The sequence below is a fragment of the Myodes glareolus genome, chromosome 8 (assembly GCF_982192425.1).
Source record: "Myodes glareolus chromosome 8, mMyoGla1.1, whole genome shotgun sequence".
NCBI lineage: Eukaryota > Metazoa > Chordata > Mammalia > Rodentia > Cricetidae > Myodes > Myodes glareolus.
The window spans coordinates 109459143-109468689 of NC_142033.1; the positions used below are offsets into that span (position 1 = coordinate 109459143).

Below are 9547 nucleotides of genomic sequence, written 5' to 3' on the forward strand. Positions count from 1 at the left end.
TTCCTCTGCATATACTGGATTTTTGGGATCCAGTCTATTTGGATGCTCACCTTCCTGGACCTGGAGGGAGGCAGGAGGAACTTGAACTTCCCACAGGACAGGAAACCCTGACTGCTCTTAGGGATGGAGAGGAAGGAGGAGAGGGAGTGGGGGGGAGTGGGAGGGTGTTGGCAGGAGGGCCGGAAATGGAAACTTTTATAAATTAAAAAAAAAAGAATTCTGTGCTTGTTGTAAAAAGAAATCTGGTAAATGGACAATGGTGACAGATCTAAGAGTGTCAACAAGGTAATTTAACCTATGGGTCCTCTACAATCTGGAATTCCTTTGCCTTCTCTATTACCAAAAGGATGGCCTCTTATAGTTACTGATTTGAAAGATTGTATTTTTACTATACCTTTACAAGAAAAGGATAGAGAAAAATTTGCCTTCACAGTGCCTACTTAAAATAATTCTCAGCCTACTAGGCAATATCAATGGACTATCCTCCCACAGGGGATGCTCAATAGTCCCACATTGTGCCAATATTTTGTAAGTCAGACATTGAAAATAATTCATAAGCAATTTTTAAGTCTATAATTTACCATCACATGGATGATATTTTGTTATCTGATTCAAATAAAGATACTTCAGAAAGGATGCTTGAAGAAGTAAAGAACGTCTTGCCTAAATGGGGATTCCAAATTGCTCCTGAAAAGATTCAGAGAGGAGATTCTGTTAATTTCCTAGGTTACAAAATAGATTTGCAGAAAATTAGGACACAAAAAACACAAATTAGGAGAGACTGTTTATGGACTCTTAATGACTCTCAAAGATTGTTAGGAGACATTTCCAGTCTATGACCAGCTGTTGAGATAACACCTGATCTAATAGTTCATTTAAACAAAACCTTAGATGGTGTTAAAGATTTTAATAGTCCCAGAATATTAACAGCTGAAGCAGAAAAGGAACTGACAATGATTGGGGAAAAATTACAGGAGGCACATGTGGATAGAATGAACCCAAATCTTAGTTGTATGTTAGTCATAGTGCCTCCCAGAATTTCTCCTACAGGGATTTTAATGTAGAGGGAATATATTATTTTAGAATGGATATTTATACCACATAAACCAAGTAAAAAATTAAAAACTTATGTGGAAAAGTTCTCTGAATTAATTATAAAAGGTAAACTGAGACTTCGTCAACTAGCAGGTTTAGATCCAGCAGAAATTATAGTGCCTTTTACTACTGATGAAATAAAATGTTATGGGAAGACAATGAACCATGGCAAAGAACTTGTGCTAATTTTGGGGCAGAAATTAATAGAAACTATCCCAAATGTGATAGACTTAACCTCATAAAGAGAATCTCTTGGACTCTTTCTCGAATTGTACGTGATGCACCAATAACTGCAGCCCATACATTTTATACTGATGCTAATAAATCAGGGAAGGCAGGTTACAAATCAGATGAATTGAGTAAGGTGGAACGAAGTCCTTATAATTCTGTCAAGAAGGCAGAATTATATGCCATTCTTATGGTGCTAAGGGATTTTAAAGAACCCCTTAAAATAGTTACAGATTCACAATATGCAGAAAGAGTTATCTTCCATATTGAAACTGCTGAATTTATACAAGATGATACAGAATTGACTTCATTGTTTATCCAGGTGCAAGACATAATCAGGAATAGGCTTTGTCCTATATACATAACACAGATCCGATCCCCTACAGGTCTGCCTGGCCCTCTAGCACAAGGTAACGCTGAAGTTGATCAATTATTGATTGGAAGCATGTTGTGGGCCTCAAAATTTCATTAAAAATATCACATCAATAGTAAAGGCTTAAAGAAAAAGTTTTCCATTACATGGTAACAAGCTAAGGACATTATAAAGAGATGTCCTACTTGTTCTTTCTATAACCAACCACCGTTGCCTGCAGGGAGTAACCCAGAGGTTACTCAAAGGAATGAAATCTGGCAGATGGATGTGCTCTACTTCATGGAATTTGGTAAACTATAATATGCACGCCACACCATAGACACGTATTCAGGTCTTCAATAGGCAACTGCCCTGAGCTCAGAAAAGGCTGATTCGGTAATCACACATTTATTGGAAGTTATGGCCATCATGGGTATACCTGCACAAATAAAGACAGACAATGGTCCAGCATATGTATCTAAGAAAATGAAATGCTTTTTTTGATTATTATAATACAAAACACATTACAGGTATACCAAATAATCCTACAGGTCATGCAGTTACAGAAAGATCAAATTATACTATAAAGGATATGCTGAACAAACAGAAAGGGACAGAAAAATACCCCCAGAAATAGATTGCATTATACTTTATTAACCTTGAATTTTCTTAACGCTAATGAGAAAGGAACAACAGCGGCAGAAAGACATTGGTTATTGGAAAAGTCTGCTGAACTAAATCAACCGATTTATTTCAAAGATGTGCTGACCTCTCAATGGAAGGCAGGAGATGTGCTACGTTGGAGAAGAGGTTTTGCTTTTGTTTCCACAGAAGAAGAAAAATTTTGGATACCATCAAAATTAATAAAGGTTTGATTTGAAGAGGAGAAACCTCTTGGTAAGGAGAAATGACAGCTCGTCCACAATGATTATAATCATACAGGTGGTAAGAAAAATGTATAGAATGGGGGCAGGGTTCTGTTCTTATCTCTGCAGGAAAACACTCATCTTTGAAAAATTCAAGGGACCCTGGAGGTTTGAATACTGACAGATGGAAAAATAACTACCTAATAGGGACTATCAAGAAAACTGAACAGGGATTGTAAGTAAAAAAATCTGAGATAAACTATATTATATTTCTAAATTTATAGAGCTGGTTTTGGAGTTGGACTCTGACTCAGTCCCTCTCTAATTCCAAGCCTGTTGTTAAGAGAAAAACCCAGAGTTTCTGGAGTTTCTGTCTCATGTCAAGAGCCATGATATGGGACAGAAAGGAATATGAGTTTAGAAAACATCTTTGCTTTTCTTTATATCTATCATACCTTTCATTGAATATATCTATCATGCCTTTCATTGAATATATGTATATCTGTATATACCTATATAATTAATGTTTAAGTTTTCCACAACGAACAATGAGTTTTTCCTGCAGTAACATTTGAAGTTCCCAGGAAGAAGATGGGGCCCCGTAACAACAACTCCACCTGGTTGATATGACATCATGATACTGATAGCGCTACTACAAGACCTGTTTTGAGTACCAGCTGCACAAGACAGTTCCAACTTGGTTAGCTGAAATGGTGCACACCTTGTACAACATTCTGGCAGACCTCCACAAAATACTCAGAGACTATTTGCAATTTTAAAAGACATTGATCTTGAAATTTATCCATCATTTTACTTTCATGGGATTCCCCAGGAAAAACATCACCCCCATGACAGCTGGAAGTAATTCTAGAGGATGACGCCCCCCTCCCAGTAAAGTTTGACCTTGGGTTTGGGGACATCATTTAGGGGTTGATTATAATTAGTATACAGTTGAGGGTTGGGGGAGGAATTTTATAAGCTCAGGGATCTTTTTGGAAAAAAAAGAGGGATAATTGGATATTGGGATAATAGATTGGTACTTGTGAGTTATTGTTTTTGGACAATTATATTGGTATGGATTCTTGCATATTTATACAAAGTTAAATTATATTGACTATTGTATGCATGCATGCTTCTACCTCTGTTTAAAACATTTTTATGTATTGATATATATATATGTATAGTACTGATATATGTATATTTACCATATTGCAGTGTACATTTCTACCTCTGATTAAGATACTTACATATTGTTTATGTATTGATATATTTATTTACCATATTGCAATGTATACTTGTACATTGTTTACATTTGGAGGTCATATTGTCCTCATATATTGCACAGTTGTTTATTGTCTTAGTCTTTAAGTTAGATAGGTATTGAGAATTATATAGATCAATAGTCATCTATGTTTGTCATTTATAATTAGACTAATCAGGTTCTTTAGATACATAGAGACTATATTCAGTATAGATAGATAATCTTCAACCTCTTCAAAGAGCTGTAGAAAATGGCCTTTAATCTAACTCAGAGTTTCTTCCCTGGTAGTGAGTCACAACCACTCTGGGCAACACCAATCTATTCCTGAGAGAATGTTGAGCACCAAAGACACTCCACCTGGAGACTTTCTTCTTGGCAGAACTGGCCTTTGGGCAAAGAAATGCCCATACCTCAACCGCTGACAGAGATACAGAGTATCTGTAAATGGATAAAACAGGACTGTCATATACTGTCAAGACAGGGTAAGGTAGTTTTGAAAAGTTTCTTGCCTTTGAAAATGGTATGTCAGTTATGTTAGGCCTTAGCCAAAATTGGTTGCTTCAATACTGCAAATGTGAGTTTGGGTGATTGTCCAGGTGGCCAATTGTCTCTGTAATTTGTTGCATGTTTTGGAAGTGGTTTGACTGCACTTCCTAATTACTGAGGTAAAATTATTTCCCTTCTCAGATCTTTGATAGGGTTGAAGACTATATAAATGTAGTTACTTTCCTCTCATGACTTGGCCAAGTTATTTATTATGTAAGACTTAAGCTAGTTAGAATAGGATATTTGTTCTCATTGTATATAATTTCATAGTAGGCTTAGAACTCTCTTACTTAAACAAAAGGGGAAGGTGCTGCAGGAGCTCCTTCCACTCCTTCAGCCAATAGCCACTGAGATACCAACCCACTGGGGCGTGGTCTCTTTCTCTTTAAAAAAGCAGCAGCAGCCTTCCGTTTGCTCTCTTGCTTCCGGCTCCACTTCCGGCTCCTAGACTCCTTTCCTGATCACGCAGAGGGTTGCTGTTTGGGACGGTGATTTGTAAGTTTTTCCCCTTTAAATAAATAACCACTCTATTTATTATAATTCCAAACTGGTGGGGGATTGTTTGTGACTTACGCCTTCATGCATGTGAGTCCACATTAGCACTGTTTTAAACTTCTTCATTTGGAGTCATTTAAAATATTTTTTGTTGACTTCCCACCCTCTCTTCCACAATGTTCCTTATGCCATGAGGGACAGACAGAATTGAAATTTGATGAAGAAGTGAGATTTTGGATTTGGATTGTGGCAGATTGCACATGATACAGCAAATGTCCCGATGTTCAGTCATATGTGAACAGCAAAAATGGACTTAGATTTTTATTTTTCAAAAAAAAGAAAAACTATCCTATTTCAATTCATATACAAATTCCAGTTCACATTCACCCCCCTCCTCCCATTCCTTCCACCTACATACCAACACCACACCATCCACTTCTTAGAGAGAACAAGGCTCACTCAGGATGATTTTTTTCTAGTTCCAATCATTTTCATGCAAACATCAAGATGTCATTGTTGTTTTCTGCTGAGTAGTGCTCCAAATTCCAAATATTTTGATTTAAAAATGGGGTACGGAACTAAACAGAGAATTCTCAACAGAAGAATCTCAAATGGCTGAAAGGCATTTAAGGAAAGATTCAACAACCTTAGCCATCAGGGAAATGCAAATCAAAACAACTCTGAGATACCATCTTACACATGTCAGACTGGCTAAAATCAAACACACTAATGATAGATTATGCTGGAGAGGATGTGGAGTTATGGGAGCATTCCTCCATTGCTGGTGGAAATGCAAATTTGTACAAACACTTTAGAAATCAATATGGTGGTTTCTCAGAAAATTGGGAATCAACCTACGTCAAGACCCAGAAACACCAATCTTGGGCATATACCCAAGGATGCTCAACAATACTACAAGGACATTTGTTCAACTATATTCAGAGCAGAATATTTGAAATAGCAAAAACCTGGAAACAACTCAGATGCCCCTCAACAAAACAATGAATAAAGAAAATGTGGTACACAATGGAATTACTACTAAGGGTAGAAAATAATGACATCTTGATATTTGCATGCAAATGGATGGAACTAGAAAAACCAATCCTGAGTGAGGAAACCCAGACCCAGAAAGATGAACGTGGTATATACTCACTCAAAAGTTGATACTAGCTGTAAAGCAAAAAACAGTGAGCCTATTGTGCATAGAAGAAAGGAGATAACCCCATATTTGTCAGCCTGAACAAAACTCTAGCCCAAGTGATTCAAAAGCCTCACATAAAACCCTAAGTACTGAACCTGACAGAAGAGAAACTGGTGAATAACCTTGAATGCATTGCCACAGGAGACTACTTCCTAAACAAAACACTGATAATGCAGACACTAAGATCAACAATTAATAAAAGGGACCTCACAAAACTGGAGAGCTCCTGGATAGCAGAGAACACTGGCAATAGGATAAAACAGCTGCTTACAGACTGGAAAATGATTTTCCCTAACTAACTCCACATTTAATAGCAGGCTCAATCAAAAACAAAGATAGCAAGTCCATGTGGAAATCTGTGATCCCTGCTGCTGCAAGTTGTTTGAGGCAAGGAAGCTTCTTTTGCAGACCCATGATTGAGAATGAGAGACATTGAAGGTTGCTGAAGTATATAGATCTTCACAAATGATGGGTTTTCCTGGGGAGCAGGGGGCTGGGAAAGGTCTTAGCAATCTTTAAGGATCTGGCCACCGTGATTTGACCATGTTTCAATGAGTTTATGAGGAAAACAAATCGGTTTGGTGTATTTTGGGGGGGGGGTGAAAAGTGTAGAAGGGTGAGGATGTAGAGCAAGGAGAACATTCCTCCACTGCTTGTGGGAGTTAAAACTTGCACATCTAATTTTTAAATCAATATGGATGTGCCAGGCTTTGTTGATTCCTCATGGGAGGCCTTGCCCTTTCTAGGGAGTGGATAGGGTGGGGTATAGTGAGGTTCTTCGTGCTGAAGGAAATATTCCAGTCTGACTGGGTGGCATGCGGCCCCATGTATTCAAAGAGCACAGGAAGCTGGAGTCCGTGCTCATTGTTGCCTGGATGGAGACTGAAGGCATGTTTGCAATAACCTGCCACAGCGGGATGGCCTAGAGGCAGAGGAGCGATGCCCTGGAAGAGATGGAGAATCCTGAGACAGGTGGAAGCTGCTGCCTCTACCATGGTGCTCAGGAGCTCCTGGCCGCAGGAGAGTCAGGCCAGGGCCAAGGATGACTCTCCTCTCAGAGCACACAGCCCCAGGGGAAGTCCTCTCCTCTCAGGTGTCCCATATGCAAAGGACCAGAGAGTCCCCTCCATAGCCCCATGCAGGACAAGGGCAGCCTGCTTTGCAGAGGCAAGGAATCCTAAGATGCAACTGTGGCTGCCATGTCAGCCAGGTTGGCACCCCAGGTGTCCTTTGTTCTGGTGGTGAGTGCCTGCTGGGCGGTCTCCCAGGAGATTGAGGTACTGGAATTGGTGAGGGAGATAGAGACACCATCACTGCTCACCAACTATTAGCCACCTCAGCCTTCCTTCCACTGCAAATATGCAGTTTCCTGCTGAAGAATGCAGCGGGAATGGGCTCTTCTCCTTCCAGATTCTGCTGTCCATGCACCAGCAGCTGTGCTTGGCAGACTCACAGCTGGAGCCATGTCTGATGGTCTTTCCCAAAATGTCCTCTGGCATGTTCATGGTGCTGTTTCTGGGCACCTCCATGATGACCAAGCAGAAAATCGACCCTCTATGTTACCAGCTCCAGGTCTACCTGGGTCATGGCCTGGACAAGTGCAGTTGGAAGATCCTTTCCCAGGTGCTCTTCACTGAGACCCACAGGGAGAGACAGGCAGGGAGAGTGGCTTAGGGCTTAGGGCTTAGGGATTGGGGCATTTTGGAGAGACTAATCACTTACCTCTTCTTCCTTTGTTTCAGGTGGTGCTTGTGCCTATAGGGGCTATTCTACTTCTGATTCATTCAGGTGGCGCTACCTATAGAGTTTTCTATGGCCTAACATTGACAGTCACAGTAACTCAAATTAAATTGAAAGGCTTAAGAATCTCCATAGGCAGCATTCTCTCCTTTCCTAGGTTGCTGCTCCAGAAGTCATGACACACACCATGCATTGACCAATAATTGGTGCGGGAGAATTATCTGTATTCTGTCAATCATATTTTAATAAAACGCTGATTGGCCAGGCAGGCAGTATAGGCGGGAAAGCCAGACAGGAAGTAGGGGTGGAGCAAAGAGACTGGGAGTATTCTGGAAGCAGAAGCTCTCTCAGCCACTCCTGCGCAGACCACCAAAGAGGCAGCATGTAACTTGCCCAGTTGAGAAAAGGTACGGAGCCATTATGACTAACATAGATGAGAATAATGGGTTAATATAAGTTATAAGAATTGACAAGAAGCCTGACCTAATGGGCCAATCAGTTTATAACCTTATGGAGTCTTGTGTGTGATTTTCTTTGTTGCTTGCCAGCTGTTGGGGTACTGGGAGGGACAGAAACCCCAACAAGCCAGCCCTCGTGTTACATATGGCGCCCAGACGTGGATAACTGAATCTACAGAAAGCTTGAGAAAGCTTGGGAAAGAATAGAGTAAATCATGGTTTCTTGGTAGCAGCAATTTCTCGGTTCTGCTCTGCTTGCTAAAGGCAAGCAAATGCTCTCATCTAAGAGAGGCTTCCTGACTCAGCTTCAGCTGCAAAATCTTGCAGCTCATTAAGAGGTCCTGCCACGAAACACTTAAACGGTGTTGATGAAAAGCTTAATGCATGCTTTTCGGTTTTAAGCTGTAGCAGGAAAAAAGCTGTGCTGTTTTAAAATGTCGGCTTTATGGGCTGTCCTGCCAGGGCAAACTCTGACTCTTTCAGGCAGGCAGTCCAACTGAGTGTGGTCTGTGAGCAGGATGCTGCTGCTTGCTTGCTAGCAAGGACCTTGAAACGTCATAGAGTTGTGGCAGTGAACCACAGCTCTGGCTGGTACCTCAGCCTTGAGGCTGAAAAGCTAAGGAATGAGCTGGATCTAGCCGTCAAAGCCACAGCTCTCCATATTGCTTAGTAAATTAAAGACTCATATGGTCAGAAAAAGAAAAATATACAGTAAAGAGAGATTCAAAGAGGAAGAAAACCTCTAAATGGTTTACAGTGTGTATATGCAGGCTAAAAGTTAAAGTTCTTAAAGTTAAAAGGAAAGAAAGAGAGTAGTTGGGTATGGTGGTACACACCTTTAATCCCAATGCCTGGGAGGCAGAGGCATATTGACCTCTGTGACTTCAAGGGGTAGAGGTAGATTGACCTCTGTGACCTCAAGGGGTGGTAGTACACGCCTTTAATCCCAATGCCTGGGAGGCAGAGACAGATCTCTGTGAGTTCAAGGTGTGGTAGCATACACCTTTAATCCCAGCACTGGGGAGGCAGAGACAGGAGGATCTCTGTGAGTTCAAAGACAACCTGGTCTACAGTGTTATTCCAGGACAAAGATATACAAAGATCCTGTCTCAAAAAGTAAAAGTAAAAATAAAAGAAATAGAGGTTAAAATAAAGCCACATAAAGATGGAAAATGCACAGAGAATCTTCATACTGTATGCTATTATGCTCTCTTTAAATTGTTTGATTGCTGAGGAAGGAGCAACAACTGCTAAAAGACTTTTGTTTATAAATGCTGCTGAACTAACCCAAGATAGGTATTTTGA

General features: G+C 40.3%; 1 pseudogene; it reads left to right on the top strand.

Annotated features, from left to right (window-relative positions):
• The first annotated feature begins 6767 nt into the window (after positions 1 to 6767).
• Positions 6768 to 7718, top strand: LOC148121263 (junction-mediating and -regulatory protein pseudogene; annotated as a pseudogene).
• Positions 7719 to 9547: the final 1829 nt, after the last annotated feature.